The 24,642-nt window shown below is 39.1% G+C and overlaps 1 protein-coding gene across 1 annotated transcript in view; it reads left to right on the forward strand.

Annotated features, from left to right (window-relative positions):
- The window catches only part of NAV2 (neuron navigator 2), a 453,334-nt gene that overhangs the window by 90,528 nt on the left and 338,164 nt on the right, over positions 1–24,642 (forward strand).

Raw genomic sequence — 24,642 nt, forward strand, 5'->3', positions numbered from 1 at the left:
TATTTGCATACCATGACCATGGGTGATTCCAAACAGTGGCAGTTTTGGTGAGGTTCATTTTCTCTTTTTTCTATTAAAATTTTAAAGAATTGTCAAATGAAAATATCTGTGACCTGGTCACTTTTATTGAACTAAGTAAGAATTTGAAATAAATTGGTTACCTTGGAAAAGCAGCAATGAGGAATTGTAGAAATGTAGGTGGGGGACAGTTAATTTCCCAAGAGGAAAACCAGGGAGGTTCATGTTATAAGTGTCACGAGGTGTGTGATAGGGTATATTCTGTCTATTGATGTATCTGAAATGTCTTTATATAACTATGGTTCCACTGTAATAACAAACCTGTTTGTGGTATATTTTGACTTTTTCCTTCATTTGCCTGAAATAGCAAATTACCCAGTATCCAATATCCAATAGGAGAGGTTTCAGGGCAGGGCCCCCAAGCCAAAGCTTCCTTCACATATGGTGAAATGAAGAAAGTGCTCTGTTTATAGTCAGAGGACCTTGTTTCCTATCACTACCTTTCCTGTGTGATCTTGGGAAAGTGACTTGGGCCTCATTTTCCTCATCTGTAAAATGAAGGTGGTTGGATCAGATGGTTTCTAAGGTCCCTTCAAGCTCTATGATCCCCCTTTCAGACCATGACCATAAAAATGCTTTTCCTATCAGATCTGATGGATTTTCCTCCAAACTGGGTTCCTTCAGTTCCATGGGCAATAATTCTGCTGGTGTTCAGTTGGCGAAATTTGATAAATATGTTCTGAAATTAAAACAGCAAGAACAAAGTGCCACGTTCCAGAAGGGCTTCAGTTCTAAGTTGTTGCAGGTTCTAGTTTCCCAGACCTCTCTTCAAATAGTGCCTTTTCTCCTCCCCCACCCCCAGCTTATTTCGTATTCTGAACAAAATCCCACCATTATGACTGATTTGATTTTTTACTACTCTAAATAATGAGACCATGGACTGATGCTGTTATTCATTTATATACAAAGGGTTCACCCGGACGTGGACTTCTCCAGTGATTTTATACATATACATATATTATATACATACACACACACACATATACACACATACATTATGCATATATACACACATAAATGTATTTGTGTATATATATGCGTGTGTGAGTGTAAGTGTATATGTGTGAGTGTGTGTGTGTGTGTGTGTGTGTATGATTTGCCATGAGATTCAAAGGAATAATAGCAGAATTTCAAGTCCATAGACCACTGTGGCCAATCTCTGTCCCACACTGCTAAGTGGGAAGGTAAAGTCATCATCGTGCAAATTTCTGAGCTAATTAGGAATTCACCCTCTAAAGAGAATTATTCGCTGGTTTGTCATTCTGTGTGGGCTATCTTCTGGTTTATACATGACTCGCTGCTCTAGTAAATACATGCCCCTAATAGTCTTATCTCAGCAGGCCTTCTGGGTTTACTGGAGCGTGAGGCAAGAAACCTCCTCAGTTCATTTTAGGAGAGATTTGAAGTGCTTAACTTGAAAATTGTATTTGAAGAATGGACTCCAATGATTTGGGTGCAATGTGAAAGGTAGCACCAGAGAGATCTATTTTGTCCTCCACTCTTACTGACCTCCCTGGCTTCCTTGAAATCCCACCTTCTACAGGAAGCTGTCCTTAACCCCTCTTAATTCCAGTGCCTTCCTTCTGTTAATTATTTCCTATTTATCCTGCATAGAGCTTGCTTTGTATAAATTTGTTTGCAGTGTGTCTTCCCATTAGATTGTAAGCTCCTTGAGGGCTGGGACTGTGTGTTTGCCTTTTTTTTTTTTTTTGAAGCCCCAGTGCTTAACAAAGTGCCTGGCACTTAATAAATGTGCATTGAGTTGAATTGTCCAGTTCTGAGTTAGACTTTTTCTTAGTAAGGATTGAGATGGAGTTATGGTCAGAATTTGTAAAGCCTTTTCTTGCTTAAAAAGTGGATCAATCCATATTTTAATCATCATAATGTGTGTGTGTGTATTTTTTCCCTGGATTTGTGATTTCATTGAAATCCTTTGATTTGTCACTTTTTTTCTACTTCACACTGCCCCATTAGCTTAATTATTTCAATGTGCTCTATGTCATAGAGGGTATTCTTGGTTGAATAAGGATTGGACTGGTGGGTCAGTGAGGTCCTTTCTAACCCTGTTCAGAGCAGACAGCTTTTCCCCAAAGAGTCTAGGCTTATTTCTACCTCTCCTGCAACCTCTCTCCCAATTAAAAAAAAAAAACACGCAGGAAGTATATTGCAATCCAAAGCTCTCTTGCTTAGCCTAGGTCAGCCTAGAGGCAACTGATCATTTCTTTCTACAAATATAAAATATAACTGTCCCATAAGTCTTCCTTTCCTCCTTGGCCACAGACTGATCTCCTGATCATGGTTCAATTGGTTGGAAGTAATTCATAAGTCAACATGGAGAAGCAGTTCAAGGGCATGGTTGGCTCAAGAGAAATCTTCAAACATCACCTTCATGTAGGAGGGACAGTCCTCTTCTTGACTCTCCAATATCCATCCCTGCCAACTTAAATCTCTTAATATCTCTTTACCCCCTTTTCTTTTTGTTTCATCAGCCTACTGTCTGTTTTGTTTTTATTTAAATCAGTTTTCTACACACAGAAATCATCTAGACCAGAGGCAGCGGATGACACAAAGATCAGTGGATTTAGGATCAAATTTAGGTCCGATTCCCAGCCTTGTCACTTAATAGCTGCCTGATCTTGGGCAAGTAAAATGACTTCCAGAGACCTGAGTTTCTTTATCTGTAAGATAGATTAAGTGACCTCTGAGGTCCCTTCCAACTCTACGATCCTATGATCTTAATTAACGCTTTACATGATATTGCTCTTCTTTTCCAATTAGAAAAGCATTTGGAATTCCCAAAGTTTGTGGTCCATCCTATTTTAAGGACTTAACATTTTTCCCAATTGTGTGTGTGTGTTTTAATAAACCTGAATTTCAAGTACGTCTGTTAGTCTATGAGAAAAATCACTTCAAAATGCTGTGAACGGAGGACCTGAAAAATCAGTACAGAACATGTGCAAGGGAACAATAAAAGTGAAAAATCTGTACTGTGGAATGTTGATACCTTCACTGAAGTCTAAAATGAGAAGAGCTGATTTTTTTTTAAACCAAACACTTCTTCTGAAGTATAGAGTGTCTGAATCAGTTTTCATTTCTTAGAAGCTAATCTTCTGAAGTTCATGTAACTGAAACTTAGAAGAGATTCTTTTTTTCCTGTTCATTGCTCTCATTCCACCTTTTCTAAATGGATCAGTCTAGAATGGGTAGAGTAGGAGGTGTTGATCAGTGAATTTGAAAGTGATGTGACTAAGGCCTACCATGAATTTATCCAGGACAGCTGTCAGCTACAAATCTTCCCTGGATTAATTCAGCAGTAACTGAGTGGCTTTCCCCTGCCCCCAGACCTTTTTGTTGAGAAGCAATACTCAGTTGCCAGAGATGTGAGTGTCAAGATCAATAGCATTATATTCAGAGAAAGATATATTTGTATGTAAAGTAGGTGTTTCCAAATATGGGGAAATATTTGTACAGATTTTAAGATTACCATAAAACTGTACTGGTTTCTTGCTGGCTGATACAGCTGCCGTACCTGGTTAGCAGAGAATGATGTTAATTCTGGATAATCCCCCAAGAGAGGCAGCCAGAAGTGACCACCAATGAACCCCTTTTTAAAGGTCTGTCATCTCGATTGGGCAATCAGAACCAAAATCTAGACTTGTACGTTTTTATTCTTTAGAGATGAGCATCTGTGAATGGTTGGGAGAATAAAGTAGCAGCAATTTCCAGAGAGAGCAGGTGTCAAGATTCATTTTAAATCCTCTTTGTTTCCATCTTTATTGCAAAAATATTAGGCAGGATATGTGCCCTAAATTACTGTCAGTATTCAAGATGAGTTCCAAATATACTTTTTTACTAGAGTAACTTGATGGACAAATTATTTCAACTATATGACAGCATAAGGTCTCCAACCCGGACACTAGAATAACCTTCACTGGCAACTTTCCAGCAGCCTATTGAGATGACCTGATCATCTAGCAAATTGACACACGCTGTTCTATTGAACAGAAATGCCCAGGGTGAGAATAAGTGACTGTGTTTATAACTCCCCCGAGAACTGGATTGAAATTCCTCATGGGCAAAATTTAGTCACAATGAAAACATAGTTTGTGCAGACTGTTCCAACATCAGGGGCAGTTACATGGAGGGAGAGTGACTATGGCCCAGATTAGACAAGGCTGGGCATTGTCTGGCCTTTGGGATACTTGTGACACACGTTCAGCATTATGCAAGAGCCATTTCAAAGGACAAAGGGAATGAGGACTAATTGGGCCAAATCTAGTCTCCCTCCTAAGAGTCAAGTTGTCTATTGACTACTGAGGTTTCTCCAATCTTGTTTATAGTTACAAAGCCCATGTATTTGAAACTCAGAGAAATAGTCATTTTTCTTCCTAGTTCCAAATGACTATTTTTTATCATTATATCTTCTTATTTATATTTAGGCCTCCTGTTATACCCCTCATCAATTAGCAAGCATTTATGCCTACTGTGTGCCAGGTACTGTGCTAATTGCTTGGGATAAAAAGATGAAAACAATCTCTACTCTCAAGGATCCTACATCCTAACAGCAGAGACAAGTACATATATAAGAATATCCAGAATAAATGTAAGGAGAATAAATGTAGATAAATACAAAGTAGTTCAAATACTAGTTTAGGAGAGTGGTTACTAGCAGCTGTCAGGAAGAGGGACAGGGATCAGGAAAGGCTTCATAAAGAAGGTTGCTTGAGCTGTATCTCAAAAGGAAGAAAGTGATTCTATAAAGCTGAAAGGTGGAAGTGCGTTTCCAGCATTGGAGAATGCCATGGAGGTGAAAGATAGAGACAGGAGATGGCAAGTTCTATAGGAGAAATAGTGAGAAGACCAGTTGGGCTACAACTCTGATCCTTGATTAAAAAAAAAAAAGGTTCAGAAAATTCAATCCCACTCAGCTTCATCCTTAAATCAAGTTTTCCTAATTGTCAGCGCTTTCGGCTCTATATCCTGTATATGCCTACATGACATTCCCAGTGGCTTTGAATGTCTGTTTCTACTAGGACATCTTTCTTCCTTTGTGCTCTCATGTTTGAGATCACGGATTCAAAGGAGGGCAGTCAGGTAGCCTCAATTAGAGAGCTAGGGTGCCAGACATGACCTGATGACTTCACTAAATACGGATGTCTTACCTAAGTTCCCTCTTTCAACAGATGTCTCCACTGGCAGAAAAGCAATGAGGATGAATAAATAATAATCTCATACATCAAAAATACTGACAGTTATTCAACAACCAATGTTAAATAAGCTTCTATGCAGTGATCTTAGTTTTGAGAGTTTCAGAAACATTAAAGATAAAACCTTTTCAGAGGTTGTATTTTTTTAACCCCTCAACACCTCATAGTTTATCTCCACCTCTGACACTTATGATAATCTTCCAAGTGGCTTTTCAGGTGAGTCATCTTTGATAAGTGAAGGTAGTATCAGGCCAGATGGCTCATTTTTCTAACTGTATCTTAGGACAACCAATTTGGCAACCAAAGGACCCCTTGTGCATAGAGCCTAAAATGATGGAGCCAGAAGCTGTCTTCAGTAGGATGACTTATTTCTCTAACCTAGCTTCAAAATGTCTTCTTCTCTGGATCCTTTTAAAGGTAGCATGCTCATTTTTGGCAGATATCTTATTGAAATAATCCTCATATTCCAACACTGCTTCTAGCACGTAGCATAGGGCCTAGCATTGTAGTAGGTACTTAATAAATGTTGAATGATTGAATTATTTTTCTCTCCAGAACCAACTCTTACCAAAACCATTACATACAGTTTATGTTGATCATTTCAGTCTCTCCTAGGCTCTCCTCCCTTCTCCCAGGCTCCCTTCTCCTCAGGTACCCAGTATATTATTCTGCTTTGGGTTCCTGGACATTGCTTCCCATGGTCTAGATTTTGACCTTTCTCTTGAGAAGACTCTCAGCTAGATAGTAAGTTCCAAGAGCACAAGGGTCATGTCTTAATTATTTTTTTAATTATTCCCTTGTGTCTAATGGAATGTTTTTATGCATGGCACTTAAATAGTGACTGAACGAATGAATGAATGAATAAATGAGAAGCAGGTAGAAAGTAGGAGCAATTAGCCCAGCAGTTCTCAACGTGTCATCTCTGAGGGTCCTCTGGACAGTACACAGGCTTTTCTCTTACAATATTACTGTCAATATGAACAAGATATGCATACGTTCCACTCAAATCTCATTCATGGGCAAGTCAAGGCATCACCTTCGTGATGTCATTGATCCTCTTCAAGAATGAAGGACCAACAATGTGTTCCACTCTAATATACCTTCTAATTGCAAGGAAACTCCCTAAATCATTTTGTCTGCAGAACCCCAGTGCCTAGAACAGTACCTTATACATAGCAGGTACTTAATATATGACTATTAAATTAACATGAATGAAGAATTAATTATGATATTTAATTTTTTAAAAATCACCATGTTGATGTCCCATCAAGAATTAGTGTCACCCTTCACCTTCGTTCCTCGGAGCTAGCTTTGTGGGAAATCAATGATGGGTATTTCTCAAGTTCTTTGACAACACTGATAAAATATTATCCAAGAGAATGACATTAAAAAAAATTGTTGCTTTCTATTTTACTGCTGCACCCTAAGAACCATGGGATCTTTCCATCTGACTTGCTGCTGACATCTTCCATATGTGCTATTTCCCTCCCACACCCCAATTGGGATGTGAGCTCCTTGAGAGTGAGGGCTGTCTTACTTTTCTGTCTGCATCTCTAGCACTTAGCACAAGGCTTTCCACAGATCACTTAATGCTTCATTCATTCATTCATTCATTCATTCATTCATTCACTGAGGGAGACCACAGAGACCAGGAAGGCTTAAAGATCTCTCTATTTAAATATTCTTTGAAAAAATCCGCAAGTACAGCTGGAGAAAATAGATAGGTAAACACCTCTCCTCACCCACTGTCCATCATTTTGATCAAAGAGAGACCATAGTGTCTTAATGCTTTTAAGTGATTTCAATATTTCTATCCTTTTAACTTTTTTTTTAAATGTCTTCAAATGTATTATTGTTGCAATGGGTTACCAACATTGTTTTTTCTATACTGTGTTCCTTTATTTTCCTTCTTGGCAAGTCCTTATTTCCCTGCTGGGCAGGTTTTGCCTAGTGCTATATATCAAAAAAACCCCATACATTACAATTACAAAAGTGCCTTTTAACTCTGCCACAATCGTAACCACTCAGAATGTGTCTGCATCCCATTGCTTCCCCAAGCCTGGGAGCTCTTACCAGGTGAGTAAAAGGTCACCCTTTCATGTGTGTTCTTGGCAGGTTGCATACTGCTCATGTTGCAGAAACTTCTGCAACCATTTTATTATGGCAAAGATAGAGGTAGAAGAAGCATTTGTAAACAGAAAATGCTACAACTCTGTGAAAGCGTCCACTGGGGTGGCTTCCAGGGAGGGGAGTTCTTTTGAAAGTGTTTGGTGTGGGGTGTTGGGGGAAAGGGAGAAATCAATTAATCAAATACTTATTGTTTATGATGTGCCAGGCACTATGGTAGGCACTGGGAATAAAGGGACAAAAATGAAACAATCCTTACCATCAGAGGGTTTACATTATATTGAGAAAACCAGCAGATGGATTCGTAAGCATCTACAAGATAAATGAAAAGTGAATGGTGGAGGGAGGAGGGAGGAGAGGAAAGCCTCTCCAGTTCCATATTTCTTTAGAGCCTGAGAATGCAGTTCTCTGTGTTGCTCTTCACATCTCCTCACACGTGATCCTCCTTGTTACTGTAATTAAATAATTTGTTAATAACCAGAATCAGTTTCTCTGATGAACACAAGGGAGCCAAATTTAAAAGGAAAAAAAAAAGAAAAAAAAAACGATGACAACATGACTGCTCTCCTGTTTTTCCCCAGCCCCACCCCATTGATGAGGGAACTAGGAAGTGATTAGCCTAGTGGAAGTTTGTGGAAGAAGAGTTGGCAAGTATCAACTGGGGCCAGTTTTCAATGGTTTTACCATTTGTACTCTGACTTCAAGACATCCCAGTGAGCCTAATATCCAAATCTTGTATTGTTGATAGGTTCTTCCAATTTGGCTTCCAGGAAACCTTCCTTTGATCCTGTGATTTCTCTTACATGTTTGTCTGATGTATTCTCTTAGTGTACTTTTCATGGTCTCCTTTACAGCATGTTTCTCTGTACATATCTTCTATCTTCCAGCTATAGTGACAGTAAGTTCCATGAGGGTTTTTAACCTTTGTCTGGATCCCAGTGCTTAGGACAGTAAATCAAAGCCATTTAATCAATGTTTGTTAAATGAACCTATGCTTTTTTGTAACGCTTCTAAATTTGAGTACAGTAGTCTTCATATTGGTCTTATTGGACTTTAATAATAATAATAGTGCTTTAAATTTTGTAGGGTGCAAAACATGCATCATCTTATTTCACCCTCAGAGCAATCCTTGGAGGGTGTGTACTCAAGATTCTAAGATCCTCATTTTAGGGATCACAGCATAGATCTCAAACTGGGAGGTACCTCAGACACTACTTCACACAGCTGTCATTTTTCAGATGAGGAAACTCAGGCTTGGAGAACTTAAGTGGTTTTGCCCATGGTCATCTAGCTATGTCAGAGGCAGGATTTGAACTCAGGTTTTCCCTGACTATAAATTCACAGTACTTCTCCCACTGGACCATATTAACTCTATCATGGGATTCTATTAAGATAGAAAAGATGGGAGAGTATTTTCATTTGTAGTTTTCCCAAAGAAATATTTGACCTGCCATTCTATAATTCAAGGTGCCTTTATTAATAGATATTTCCACATATGTACAGTACATATTAAGTAATCAATTAATTAATTACTGCTCCTAATGATGACACCAAGATACTTTAAAAGCCTTCTAAATCATCACCCAAAAAATCATTTTGTTCAGCATGGCTATGTTTGTTTTTTTTCTAAATCTCTGAATGCAGTTAATCTATAAATTGTGTCCTTAATGATTCTCTCTTAATAAAAATATTGGGTTAACAATGAGATCATCCCATTCTTTGACCATGCTGATTCCATTTGATGATGAATCTAGCTTCTTCAACATTAAATCCACATTAGCTATGACTAAGGATGCACCTTTTGACCCAAACTAGAATATTAGCGGAAATTGATATACTGTGACAACTGTGGAAGCTTTTTCTGGATTAGATACTACCCAGGTGATAGCATAACTTAACAGTAAATAATGACTGGGTTAACAATGCTGGGCAAGCACAACCCTACATCATTCTATTTCTTGGTGCTTTTTTCTTTCCTCCTTTTACTTTTCAGATTTTCTCCTGCTTGTTGGCTTTCCCCCCTTTTCCCAACCCCCTCCCCCACCATTACTATTTTCAGGCATTCCTGCATGACCTATTTATGAACTGCATTTTTTCAGTCCTCTAGGAATATAAGAGTTCAGAGAGAAGAGTTCGGGCTCGATGACCTATTCTATCTTTGGATTTTGTCTCTTGGCTATAAAGAAGGCTGTCACTTAGTACCAGTGTTGATGGCATTTGCAATGTGGACAGCTGTCCTCAGGGAGTGAGGCTCAGACAAATAACCCATTTTCAAGAGGACATAATCATTACATGACAACTATTTATGGTTCTTATTGACCTAGACCAAACTTGAACTGCTCTCAGAGACATTAAATTTTCATATGCTCTAAGCTACTTCAAGAAGTCAGATTATTTCGTTACATGTATTTAAAAGTTTTAACAATATTCGGTTCTTTCATACTTTGTCTGAACCTGGAATCTTAGAACAGGGATCTGTTTGGGGGAGGGTAGGATTGGATCTTCTTGGGATAGGAGATTGGCATAGTAAATTGAACCAGAAATGCTAATTTATAACACAATATTTCTTTGTTATATTCTGTCTATATAGGGCTTCGTTTTGCCTCCTTATGAAAAAATCAACAGCATCCTAGCATGTACTTGTCAAATGACAAATACCCAGGATTGTACCTCAATGGACTTCTTAGAAAATCATGTACATTTTACACAATGACTACGACAATGTAAAATGAGACAACGTTGAAAGACATCACAACCCTGATCAATGCATTGACTAATGGTGACTGCGTAGTACTGACAGTGAAGGAGACCATGTACTTCTGAGGAGAGAGGTGGTGGGCTTTAAGTATGAAACAATGCACGCATTTACAGATATCTACAATGCATTGATGGCAGTGCTAGTTGGTGCAGTGGAGAGAGTGCTGGACTGGGAGTGAGGAAGACCTTGGCTCAGGTCCAGCCTCAGACAGTTACTGGCTGGTGACCCTGGGCAAATCACTAAAATAGGGATAATGTTAGCACCTACCTCCCAGAGTCCTCATGAGGATAAAGTGAGATATTATCTATAAATCATTTCACAGACCTTAAAATGTTGCATACTTGCTAGCTATTATTATTTGTGTGTTTTGTCTGATGTTTCCTGTAATCAGAGAATTAAAGGGGGAATGGTAATATACATATATATATATATATATATATATACACACACACATACATATACATATATATGTATGTATATGTGTGTACACATACATACATTTGAGGTTACATGCACATACACACACACACACACACACACACACATATATATATGATCAAATAATTTATGTAAAGCACTTTGCAAAGCTTAAGGGCTATATAAATATGAAGTATCAGAACTAGAGATAGAATAATACCAAGACTCAGGCAATGTTATCTTCAGAAAGTCTATTGTGCCATAAAGCCTAGCTTGTTTGAACAGAGAAATATTTATTCTCATATTCATTGGGGTTTTTTAATCTTATCATCAGCTTGCCAACTTACTGTTGAGAGGGACCCAACAATGATGTGTTTGCCTTTGGTGACACATTTTAGCCATTCTCCATCCCTCCCTTCCTCTCCTGCAGTACGTTTAATGTGGATTTTTTGAAACTTTGAAAGAAGTCAGATGCTAATGAAATATCCTTCAGGTTCAGCAGGCCCCCTTTCTCTAGGGGGGCAATAAAACCCATTGATAGGAGCTGCTTTTGTTCACTAGGCTAACTATCTCTAGCCATCTTAGTCATCCCAATTAGAACTTCTTCAATTGCTCTTAGACCAGATGGACAGGCTGACCACTCCATAACCACTTGCCCATATGGAAGCCCTCAGTGTCTTTAGTGCCTTTTTCTCCTTGTCCCGAATATGTTGGGAGAATCCTTCAGTGAGAGAGCACCAGAAAGCCACGCCGTTGGAGCTAATTTAATTTTGAGAAAGCTATCAGGCAGTAGATGATGAAGTTAAATTTGCATCTAAGAAACAGATGGCCACCACAGATGATGAGATTAGATTTATTATGTTTGGGGAAATTAATTCATCACTTTATTTTGTTGTGTTTTTTTAAAGTGATTTTGTTAACCCCCTGACAGAAATGATTTATGGAAAGAGCTTGTCCTTTAATGTAAAACATGGAACACATTAGGACCTTAAAGAAAACAGGTCATCTAATTGCTCATTAATATTGGGTGCAAACAACTCTGTAATATGTGGGCCTGGAGAGCAAAGATGCTGCCACCTATTGATAAGTGCTGGCCTGAGCTTTCCACTTTACATAGATTTGTCCTCTCTTGTTTTGTGACCAAGCACCTGCAACTTATGGAGCTATGTACACATACACATACACACATACACACATATACATATATACACACATGTGTGTATGAATATATGTATTTATACATGTGTGAATGTGTACATATGAGTTTTGAAAGGCATTGCTATTATCTAGCATTAGATAACTCTTAATAATGGCTCATTCTGACATCATAGCAAGTTCTGATATCTGGTAATAATTTACTAAAGGGACAATGTGGTGAAGTGGAAATAGTGTTGGTTTTAGAATCAAAAGTGACACCTGCTGCAAATTTAATTTCTGTCATATGCTTATTCTGAGACCGTGAACAAATCCTTTAACCTTTCTGAGCCTTTGTTTCTTTAGCTGTAAAATGGAGCTAAAACTACCTGTAATTCTTAAAAGGATTGTGAGCAAAATGTTATTAGTCCTTAAATGTTAGCTATTTATGGTGATTCAAACTTAAAATCTTTAATGAACAGGTGTTGATAGCAGCTTATAAATTAGTCATTCCTTCCCAATGTGCTTTTCTCTTGCCTTTGATCATTTATCTGCATAATAGTGGACATATTTTCATTTTATTTGGTTGAAGCTCCTCCACTGAAGTTCTGTACCTGTGTTTCACCGTAGTCTGGTAGTGATCCTGGATTCCCAAAGTTATGATAGCTTAGTGTGAGCTCTGGTCTGCCCTACCAGGTTGGAAAGGCTTTGAATGCGGACCCCAATCTCAGGTTATCTCTCTGCCAAATATCTAAGGACTAGCCAGGTTTGGAAAAGTCTATCACTTAGGTAGGTGTAGGGCAATGACAGCTTTCATGATGTCTACCTTGTAGAGGGGTCGCCATCTTTGTTGGTAGAGGGAGAGTCCATGATGATGAAATGATGATTCTTGAAGTGCAGTCACAGATATGTTTATAGTGAGCATCTGATCCTGATTTCTTTTTTTCACATTCTTTCAAATAAATCTTTCCATAATTAGATATATATATATAATGTATATACGCATACATATATGTATGTGTACATAGTACATATATATATTCCCCATTGATCAGTCTTAATCACATTTTAGAATTATACTATTAAGCAACACGGTATAAAATAAAGGTTCTTAACCTGGAATCCCCAGACTGCCCCCTCAAGAGTTCTGTGGATAGATTTCAGGAGGCTCATGAACCTGGATGGGGAAAATGCATCTCTTTTTTTCTGCCATTAACCTCTAACTGAAATTTAGCATTTCCTTCAATTCCTTGAAAACATTAATCTGAGAAGGGGTCTAAAGACTTCACCAGACTGCCAAAGGGGTCTATGACACAGAAAAGGTTATGACCCCCCCCCACCTGGTATAATGAACAGGGACCCAACCTCTCAAGTCAGGAAGACCTGCACCCCAATCTCACCTTAGCCACATATTGGCTATGATACCCTGGCCAAGTTGCTTAAACTCTCAATGCCCCAGGTCAGGGGTGGGGAGCCTGTGGCCTTGAGGCCTATGTGGCCCTCTAGGTCCTCAAGTTTGGCCCTTTGACTGAATCCAAATTTCATAGAACAAAAGGATTCGTTTAGTTCTTCTCCAATTACCGGACATTTAGGTTGTTTCCAGTTTGTTTTTCACAATCACGGAAATACTACTATAAATATCTTGGTTAGGTAGCTCATTATTTTTTTTTCTGACAATGTTGGGCTGCCATAAGGGAAGTATAGCTAGCTTCTGGAAATAAAGAGAAGTGATCAACTAACTGTATTTTTTCCTGATCAGCTCACATCTGGAGTATTGTGTTCAGTTCTGGACAACACATTTTAGGAAAGATATTGACAAGCAAAGGAGAACTATGAGGATGGCAAAGGCATTTGAGTCCATAACTTGAGAATTAATTGAAGAAATTTAGTATGGTTAAGCTTGGAAGAGTTCGGGGAGGGACATGATAGCCATGTGAAAGAATATGAAATACTCTTACCTAGAATAGGGATTCAACTTTTCCTGTTTGGCCCCAGAGAATAAAACCAAGAACCAGGGAGTAGCACTTGCAAAGATATAAATTTGGGATTGAGGTAAGGAAACACCCCTTAACAATTAGAGCTGTTCATTTGTATTTATTCTTTCCCGATCTCAGGCAAATGAGTACCTATCCTGAGATGGATGTCCAGGATTAAAGGTGACTTTTTGAGCTTTAGTGGTCTAGAGATCCTGGGTCTTTTCTGGTTGGAGCTAGTAGCATCAGAGAAAACTTCTGTATTAGAGATTACAGTCACCAATAAGAGATTTTTGCCAGCAAGATGTAATGGTAGTATGTTGGACAACGCGGTGCTGAAGTGAAATATAAAATGCCTTAATAACGATCTTGTACAATGCTTTGTGTTCTGGAAAGGTTTAAATATCAGTCTCCTAGCAGATTTTAATAGTAGTTACACATTAAGTTACTGAATCCCATTCTATTAATGCAAGCTTTTAAAAAATAATTGTAGCATAACTTGTGTGTATAAGAATAAATCACTTAACCAATAAGTGCTTAAAAAATAATTAGAATTGTCCAAAGGTTAAACCACCTACATAAGAACAAAGTAGGTTCTCCATACTTGAAAATCTTGAAGCAAAAACTAGAAAAATGCTTATCCCATATTTCATAGAAGACATTCATTTAGGTGCATAGATTGAATTAGATGGCCGCGCAGGTATTTCCCATTCTGAAATTCTGCAATCGGTGTTTCTTAGAATGTATTCCTGATAATATGATTATGTGGTCAAAGGGTGTGATTGTGTTTATAACCATCAGCTTGAGACTCAGCTAGCAGTGCAACAGATAGTTTCTTGTCCACAACCCAGTCTTATTGTTCTGTACAGCCCAGCCCCTGGGTGGGGCCAGGGTAAAGTGAGAACCGCACTGGTCAGAAGAGGCTGAATTCATGGAGCAGGAACTCAGGATAATGCAGTTGTTGTTGTTTGTCCTTCCTTCTCAAAGAGGACCATAACTTTGGGTATGCAAGTGAATTGGATTTAAATGAGGAAGGACTGTGCAAAATTATCAGCCTCACTTTCTCCTCTGGAGCCATCTGAGGCCAGTGGCAAGATATAGATCAGGACAACCTCTGTGAGTAGTAGGACCTACCCAATGGGGGCCCAATTGGAGCTGGCCAACTGGGCACCAGAGTTCTTGCTTACTTGCTGCTGCTGCTTCTTCTTCTTCTTCTTCTTCTTCTTCTTCTTCTTCTTCTTCTTCTTCTTCTTCTTCTTCTTCTTCTTCTTCTTTTCTTCTGCTTCTGCTTTTTCTTCTTTTTCTTCTTCTGCTGCTGCTTCTGCTTCTTCTGCTTTTGCTTCTTCTTCTGCTTCTGCTTTTTCTTCTTCTTCTTCTTCTGCTTCTGCTTCTGCTTCTTCTTTTTCTTCTTCTGCTGCTTCTTCTGCTTTTTCTTCTTTTTCTTCTTCTGCTGCTGCTTCTGCTTCTTCTGCTTTTGCTTCTTCTTCTGCTTCTGCTTTTTCTTCTTCTTCTTCTTCTGCTTCTGCTTCTGCTTCTTCTTTTTCTTCTGCTTCTGCTTCTTCTGCTTTTTCTTCTTTTTCTTCTTCTGCTGCTGCTTCTGCTTCTTCTGCTTTTGCTTCTTCTTCTGCTTCTTCTGCTTTTTCTTCTGCTTCTTCTGCTTCTGCTTCTTCTGCTTCTTCTTCTTCTGCTCCTGCTTCTGCTTCTTCTGCTTCTTCTTCTTCTGCTCCTGCTTCTGCTTTTTCTTCTGCTTCTGCTTCTTCTGCTTTTTCTTCTGCTGCTGCTTCTTCTTCCTCTTCTGCCTCTCTCTCTCTCTTCTCTCTCTCTCTCTCTCTCTCTCTCTCTCTCTTTTCTCTCTCTTTTTTCTCTCTCTTTTTCTCTCTCTCTCTTCTTTCCCTTCCCTCTATCCACGTAGAAAATCATACCCTTTCCCATGAGTACTACACCCAAAAGGAGTGTAAATTTTGATTGCTGAAACATCACAAGATATCTTGGGGTTTACTGACTAGATTTCTATCTTAACCATGCCTTAAACCCAAATTACTCTGGCTCCGATTGATTGGCCAACAATAGGTCCCAGCCCAAGCCCCACTTGGTCATTGTTTAGACCCAGCTGGCTCAGAGTGAATGTTCTGTTTTAGGGTAATGTACAAATGTTCATAAAGTATAGGCACAAGAAGGCAGGTAAACCAGTTGGAAAAGACCCAAGACCAGGGATGCCAGAAATGGAAGCAGGGTCAAAACTAAAGATTCACAACAAAACCTGAGAGATGAGATGGTGGGAAACAAACTCCTCTTCTTAAAATTATAAGCATTTGGAGATCGATGGAGGAGGAGGTCAGCTAAGGCAGGGAATGAGAACATAATTTGACCCACTCATGACTGCATAGGTACATAAGTAGACTCAAGTACTAGCTAGCCTCCATTGCTCAAAGCTGCATCAGTTTGAGAATTGCTTAGACTACTGTTGTCTTCATTGGCCTCCATGGAAACCAGGCTTATTCATACCCCTGTAAACTGCAGGGCTCTCTGAATTGCTCCTGCCTTCCTTAACAGTGCAACAGGGGGGGCTGGGGAGGGGAGCAGCAAGCATCAGATAAGTACCAGTACTTTATTATAATTTCTTTTTCTTTGAGCTAAGTAGGTCAGATCATATTCCAACATGTAAAGCAGTTGTAACCTGTGTTAGTGGAGGGAATACCCACAGTACTGAAATCATAGATCCTTGAATAATTGAGGTTTAATCACTGTACATAATATTGTATATTTAAATGTACAAACATTATATACTTAAACATTGTACATAAATTGTACATGTATTCATTGTACAGCATTTTGTTATTATTGAGTCATTTTTTTAATCACGTCCAACTCCTTTTTTTTTTTTTTGGCTAGGCAATGGGGTTAAGTGACTTGCCCAGGGTCATACAGCTAGAAAGTGTTATGTGTCTGGGGCCAGATTTGAACACAGGTCCTCCTGAGTCCAGGCCAGTGCTCTATCTGCCACTAACGTCCAACTCTTTGTGACCCCATTTAAGGTTTTCTTTGCAAAGATACTGGAACGGTTTTCCATTTCCTTCTCCAACTCATTTTACAGATGAGGAAACTGAGGCAAACAGGGTGAAGTGCAGGGTCATACAGCTAGTAAGTGTCTGAGGCCAGACTTGAACTCGGGAAGATGAGTCTCCCTGATTCCAAGCCCAGTGCTCTATGCTATACGACACATAGCTGCCCATTGTACAGCATAGTAAAGTAGAAAAAACACTGAATTTGTAGTCAGATGACATTGGTTGAAGCTTAACTTTGTCACTTACTACATGTGTTTCATTCAATTCAATTCAACAGATATTTATTAAGTATCTACCGTATGCCACTTAACCTCCTTAGACCTCAGTTTCTTTGTCTGTAAAATGAGGGGTGTGCTACTAGAATCACCCTTACAGTGTCTTCTAACCCTAAATCTATAAATGTATAAGTTTGTGACCTAAGTTAAAAACAGGATTTGAACCCAGTCTTTTGCCTCTACTTGCATTACTCTATCCAGGATACCACATGGCCTCTAACCCTGCCAATATTTTGCAGAAGAGGAATCATTCAAGCATTTTGTTGTCAGTTTACTCCTCAAGCTGTCACTGGTAGGAGAGGGAAGCTATGTGGGTGGCCCAGGATAATGGGAGGGAGAGAAGAAAGCACCCCATGAAGTTTTTTCCCCAGTTTTTCCAGTCTAGCTTAGTGTTAGGTTATTTTGCCTTCCTTTTCTTGCCCATAATGAAAGTGACACCCATTTACAAGCCAGTCACTGGGTGTAGTGAAAGGATGGCTTCTTGAGTGGAAAAGATCAATTAAATGATTATCCCAGCCTGCCGCTCACTAATGGCTTTCTTACTTTGTTTGGGAGCCAGGAAACAGAAGGCCAGGTCATTTAGCCTTTTGGAGGCAATCTAATTGCTATCTCTGTGATGCCAAGTTTCATTAGACAAAGGATCACCGTTCTTAGCAGCTAAGCATTTCTGGCATTTCAGAAAATTTCTCCCATATCAGATTGGGGCTTTCCAATATGGCTGTTTGACATGGTTCTTGGCTGTGCTGTGTAGAAAATTTGGTGCACATTATACCTTCTTGATGTCTATCAAGGCTTCTAGGACTCAATCTCATAGGTGCACACACAGCATCTCACTTAGCCTGTCCAAATATAGTGGCTACCTCATCCCTTTGAAAGTTAATGGTTGTTGGCCCTGGGCTTTTTTCAAACCATGGGTATTGGTTACAAGTAATCATCTTAACTACAAAGACATCTACTGTGGGTTGTGTTTGGAAATGGGCACACTTTTCACAATTGTTTTATTTTTGTGAACTCCCCCGTGTACACACACACACACACACACACACACATACATGCACACACTCGTGCACGCACGTGAGCACACAAGCACACACACTTAAACCAAAACAAAACAAATGAAATGCAAACAAAGAAAAAAGAACTTCTTTCCATCTTTACTACCTACTGGACTGATGGATTTGGATGATGGCAGTCCTAGGAATGAATATAGATTTCCATCTGGCAGGTCTCTCCTTGTGCAAAATTGATAGTTGAACGTGTGAGACGTGCTTATCTTTGGATTAAGCTATAAAACACTCAGATTCTGTTGGTCAACCTTGAAATGAACATCGTTGGGGAGTGAGTTGAAATAAATGATTCATCCTTGGCTCTGATGCTTTTATCACCTTTAACCTGGTGTTAGTCACTTAACTGTTCTGAGTCCCAGTTTCTCCAGCTGTAAAATGACAGGGATAAGCTCAAAGATCTCTTTGATCCTTTCTAGTTCTAAACCTAAAAACCTAAAACTCCATTTTTAGGTGTGGCAATTAATGTTCTATTGACAACTTAATTGAACCAGCGTTGTTTAGCACTACTGATATAGTATTAGGAGCTCCAAGTAAAAAGTGCTAGTTCATCTCCTTGATCTGTATTTTAGATCACAGAGAAGTCCCATAGCATATAGTCTTCAGGGCCAAGTGGCTTCTCTCTTGGAGGTTCAGTGGCACAGGGTTGAAAGATGAATTAGGTGTTATGCCAGGGGACCTAACAGGCAGAGACACCATATGACTGTTTGGACTAAAGTTGTCAAAATTCGGCAGTAGAAGACAACCGTATATTAAACATTTGGTCTTGTGTGGCCTCCCCTTGTGATACAAATAAACATAACAACCCTCCTCCTTAGCCCTTAGAGTCCTACCCTGCCACCCACCCCCAGCCCAATCTGTGCCAAGCACGAGATTCAGAGTAGAATGATCGGTACTAATGGCAGCCCCTCATTTGCTGGCAAACCGCCTGTGATTTATTTCATATTTATCTCATAAATAAAAGGAAGTTATTTCATGGTTTTGCATTAGATAAAAAGAGTTTGAGGAGAGATGGAGAGATGAGAGAACCGAAAAGTAGCAGTCCAGAAAACTGGATGGACTGTGGTCCAGCGGCTGAGGGAATGGAGGCTCAGACTTATCCAGTAGTTTAACTTGTGAAAGAAGATCTAGCCACAGCACGTGCATAACTTCAGCTAAAATTAACCATCAAGGCTTTGTGAGACCATGTAGCTGTTTTAACTGGCTGCCCACTGACAGGGATAAGAATGCTGCTGAATGATTCTTGGTCTTGCAGGGCTGGCTTTGCCAACACTGGCCAGCGTGACTGTTACAGAACAGTAAGTGGGTCACTCTTGGCTCTGGCAGGATCACAGTGGGGAGGGCTCATTTCAGCCTGGCTTGGCTGTAGCTTGGTTGGGTTTGAGTTATGTTTGAACTGTTTCCAGTTCATTTTCTTTTTCAGTATTGCCCTGCTAAACCCTTCCAATAGACCTTTATCTTCTGCATTGTATATATGGGCAGATGTGCCTTTTTGGGGTTTTTTGTTGTTGTTTGCTTGGTTGGATTGCTGTATGTGTTATGGATGACACTCATAACATTTTTACATCTAATGGAAGGGATTTGTCCTGAAATGGTTGGCAGCCAGAACAAATCAATTTTGCTTTTCAAGGGATAGGACTGATGGGGAAAGAAAGGGTGGGGAACAGGAAAATGTAATCAGGATGGCCAGTTTTAAATAACTTCCCATAAGCATGGCAAGCTGGTGAGCCCCTTGTCTTGAACTCTTAGTGGTTAGAGGGATTAAAAGAAGATGGCTTCGGAAAGGACTTGAGAAAGGGAGACAAAGGGGCTGTTTTCATATAGGTTAGCTGTAGAGGGGATACAAATGTAGACTGGGAAATGTAAAGGATGTGCATTCCAAATGTGAAGGAACTGAGGTTGGCGACTTGAGAATACCAGAGGGACTCAGTGGCTTGAGCTGCCTTGGGCCCATTTGTCATGGCTAAGAATCATTCTGAAGCTTACTTTCATGGAGGAAAATGAAAGTATGCTAGCTTTGTTCCATATGGTAGACTGGACCCAGTTAAACATTAAATATCTGCCTATGACCAGAAGCTAATGGTAGGGCTACCCTGAGAGCAGCTCTGATCCAACAGTAAGAATAGTTTTTCATATGGTGCGGATTCTGTTGACCAAAGAACGTTTTATGTTAAGAAAAGAACCTCTCTTGGTTATTCTTTTCAAAAGAAACATGTAGTTTTTGTTGTTTGCTTTGTTTTGTTTTATTTTTAAAGAACTAAACCACAAGTGGGCATGGTACAAACTGGCATATAAATCCCTATTGCAGGGTTTGGCAAGTACATTGTAAAGGCAGAACATTCTCGACATAAGAGCATAAAGTAATTGTTTAATGGTTACAGCATTTAGTGGTTGACCTTGGCACTTATACAATTGAAACTATCAATTATATATTAAATTTTTTAAAATTACATATGGTTTAGAGGAAACAAGGTTAGCCGTTTGGGAATACTAGTAACCCTAAAAGTGAAGAGATGAAACAATCAAACAAAATGTGGGTTGACTAATACGGCATTCATGAGTCCATGCTCCATGTTGTTTAAAAAGTAAAAAGACACTGAGCTGTTCTAGGCTCCTCAGTTGTTTATTTGTTGATTCATCAGCTGTTGCTGGATTTTCTGCTATATGCAAGGGACCATGTTCTTGATGGATTAGGCCTTTCCTATTTGCATACTGCTAAGTGGTAAACTGTGAGTCCCAGGGCACCTGTGAACCACACTAGCTGAATATACACTTGGTTTATATCTGCAACCATCTGACTGTTTACCTTGTTTCTACTTTGAAAGAGGGTTGTCCCACTTATATATTTTGCAAAATCAAAGCTAGCTATTAGAATTTATTCTTTTCTTCTTGAAATTAAGCTTAACCAATTCTAACCCTACCCAGATTAAACTTTAAAGAACTTTAAACAGTTTCAAGCAATCTAGAGCCTGATGACAATGGTAGTATTCTCCTTTGAGGGAGAAATAAAAAGAAACTGCTGCATTTCATCTGATCTGTGGGCTTTGCCTATAGCCACCGAAAAAACAGTAGAGATTTATAGAAGATAATAAATCTTGAGCTGAGGGGGATCTTCAGAAATCTCTACCCAAAACCCTTCATATTTGAATCAGAGGACTGGATGGGCCCTGGAAATTGCTCTTAATTTCCCTTGGGGCAAGGTGAGAGCCTTACCTCTGCTCATTTTTCTCCTCCTCATACTCATCAGAGTGACCAGGATGGAATGTGACTGGAGAGTTGTGGGGAGCAGATCAAATGAATGTTTCTAGATATGGTTTATACACACACACACATACACACACACACACACACACACACATATATTTTATGTATATACACCATATATATATAAAATATATACACACACATATATATACATATACGTATACATATACATATATATACATATATGTGTGTATATATATACATATACATATATGTGTGTATGTATATATATATATATATATATATGTATATACATACAGTGTTTGGCTCACTGTGCTCCTGTCTTGGCTTTCCCTTGGGTGGGAGAAAATCCTACTCTTTACTGGATGTCAGCTAGTCATCTGTGCGATTAATTCCTCAGGGCTTAGCTGTTTCCTCCTCGAGAGTCTATTAAAGAAAACCCAGGGACCACCACTCCTTGCCTTAGGCTGAAATATCCCAACAACAGGGCCAGAGATTGACCCTAGTGCTCAGAGCAAATCATCTCTCCTATTTCCAATTCTTAGTTGTTAAGAATTACATTTGTTGAGAAAAAAATTTGCCTCTGGTGAGGGAAAAAGCTTGACCCCAAGAAAACCTGATTCAGTCAGAGTTTCCTTCCTCCCTCATTTCTCTTTCCCACAATCCTCAGCATATCAACTTTCCTACATGTGAAAGTGGATTAACAGGGTCCATTCTAGGTCTTAGGTGACTCTGCCCACATGGAATGGCAGTCTCTGGTGACAGTGTAACTTAAGTGACATTCTGTGTCCCTGGGTGATTTGGGGACCCTTCACTTTAATTTCTGTTACTTCCACAGTGCAGTGCGATGAAATAACCATCAGCCATTAAGTGTCACCCGTAATTATGCTTGAGTTTAGGAACAGAATGAAGGGAAATACTATCATGCTTCCTTTTAAGGAAGCCTGAAAACATCCCACCACCTTAAACTTCCTGTTAAAACCGTAGGTGAACCATCCCACTTTGTTATTCTTTTTCTTGTCTCTTGATTTCATCAAAAAATCAGCCATACTGGCATAACCTCATTTCATTTTTGATGGGATTATAGACGGATCAGGGGAATGCAGTAGATAGAATTTACCTAAATTTCAGCAAAGAATTTGAGAAAATTTCCCATGACATTCTTATAGATATGATGAAGAGATATGGGTGAGATAGTATAATTCTGTGTTGAGAGTTTGCTAGATGGTGAGACCCAAAGCATAACCATTACAGAATCAAATCAACATGAAGGGATGTCTTTAGTGAAGGAATCTATGCTTAGAATCATTCCAGATAACATTTTCTCAGTGACTCAGAAAAATAAATGACCTATTGGTCAAATTTTCAAATGGTACAAAGCCAGGAGTAACAGGTAACATTCTAATCCAGATCCAAAGAAAACTCAACAGAGTAGAATCTAATAAATGAACTGAATCCAATAATGTGACATTTAATTGAGATGAATATTGTCTTCTATTTGGGTTCAAGAAGCATCTTCATAAATACAAGATGGGAAAGTATCACCTGAAAAAGAAATGTTTTGAGGGCTTTTATACATTGCAAACTTAACACATCAGTGTAATATTATGGAAACATATTGAACTGGGAGTCAATAAAGACCCTGTGTTCAGATCCCACCTCTGAGACTTAAAATTGTATCACCATAGTTGCAGTTTGGGGTTCAGTTTCACATACCACATTTTGTGAAGATCAAGTTGGACAGTGTCTAGAAGAAGTCAGCCATGATGGTGAATGGCCTTGAAATCTTTGTGGTTGGCTGAAGAAAGTTGGTTTGGTTTTGGTTTTTTTGTTTTTTCTTTAGTCTTGAGGAGATAAGATAACAATCTTATTATCTGGGGATAATAGCCTTCAAGGATTTGAAAGACTGTCCTATGGGAAAAAAAGATTAAACTTGTTCTAGAGGGCAGCTCTTGTAGCAATGGGTGAGAATTGCAAGGAGGCAGATTAAAGCTCCATGTCAGGGTAAACTCTTATAGAATGCTAGATCTGGAGTCAGGAAGACTTAAGTTCAAATCCAGCTTCAGACACTTACTGGCCATGAGAACCTGGCCAATAATTTGACCTCTGCCTTCCTCAGTTTTCTCATCTATGAAATGGGAATAATAATAGCACCTATCTCCCAGAACTGTCATGAAGATAAAGTGAGACACTATTTGCAAAGGGATTTGCAAACCTTTAAGTGATATATAAATGCTAGCTATTATGAATAGGATCGCCTCTTACTAGAGGCACGCAAACAAAGTCTGGATGACCATTTGTTGTGGATGTTGTACAGGGCAATCTTGGGTGTTTTGGATGATTTGGACTCTAATAACCCTTCTAATTTTGAGATTCCATGATTTTGTTACTGTCAACACTGCCTAGAAGGTGGGAGAATAAACATTATTGTATTACTAAATCCAGTGGTTCACGATAGAATGAGGAGAGGTATGGTGCTTTTTTTTTTTTTAATAATCAGACCTGTCAAGAACAGCCCATATGACTTCATCAAGAAACTAGACCCTCTGCCTCAGCAGCTGTCCTTAAACTAGTAATCCCTGGTCAAGTCTCCTAGGCAGGAAAACATCACCAAAGAATGACCCCAACTACATACTGCTTACCTTGACATCATGACTTTTAATAAGTAGGGCCAGCTTTACACAGAGATAGAGTACAGGACCAGCCATGGAAATACCTCCCACAAAGCTGCCATTATGCACAGTTCCCACCTTCAGTCATTTCTTTGAATTGAGACCCTATTAAAATGTAAATGTTATGTGGAAGGGGAAAAACAGCCAGGGCTGACTCCTAATAACTTAGCACAGATAATTTGTTAGTGTCACATGACCAGAGAGAATGGAACTCCAGATTGGGAAATTTTGTTTGGATGAATAGGGATAGAAAGCTATCTGTCCCTAGGGAGAGCAGACACAATTGTAATAAGGCGCTGAAGAGACTTAGAGACAAACTCTGCCTACTTTACAGTTTTGTCCTGTTAACAGCATCTTCCGGGTACCTTATGTTTTTATAGAGTCCTGAGTTCAAAAGTTCTTTTCCATCAGTCACTCGAAGTGAAGGGAGCTTCCTTTTTAGGAGAGAAGTCTCACATTAAAGCATTCTTTTAAAAGCCTTTACCATTTATGGATTGTTTAATGGTTATCTATTAATCACTTATTACGAGTCCATTGTTCTGCTGGGTACTGTGAGATATACAGAAGAATTATAAGATGTGGTCTTTTCCCTTGAGGATTTCATATCATACATGAAAAAATTAGCAAGGATTTAGTATTATAAGGGG

Source organism: Phascolarctos cinereus, unplaced genomic scaffold (assembly GCF_003287225.1).
Source record: "Phascolarctos cinereus isolate Bilbo 61053 unplaced genomic scaffold, phaCin_HiC Scaffold_9;HRSCAF=440, whole genome shotgun sequence".
Lineage (NCBI taxonomy): Eukaryota > Metazoa > Chordata > Mammalia > Diprotodontia > Phascolarctidae > Phascolarctos > Phascolarctos cinereus.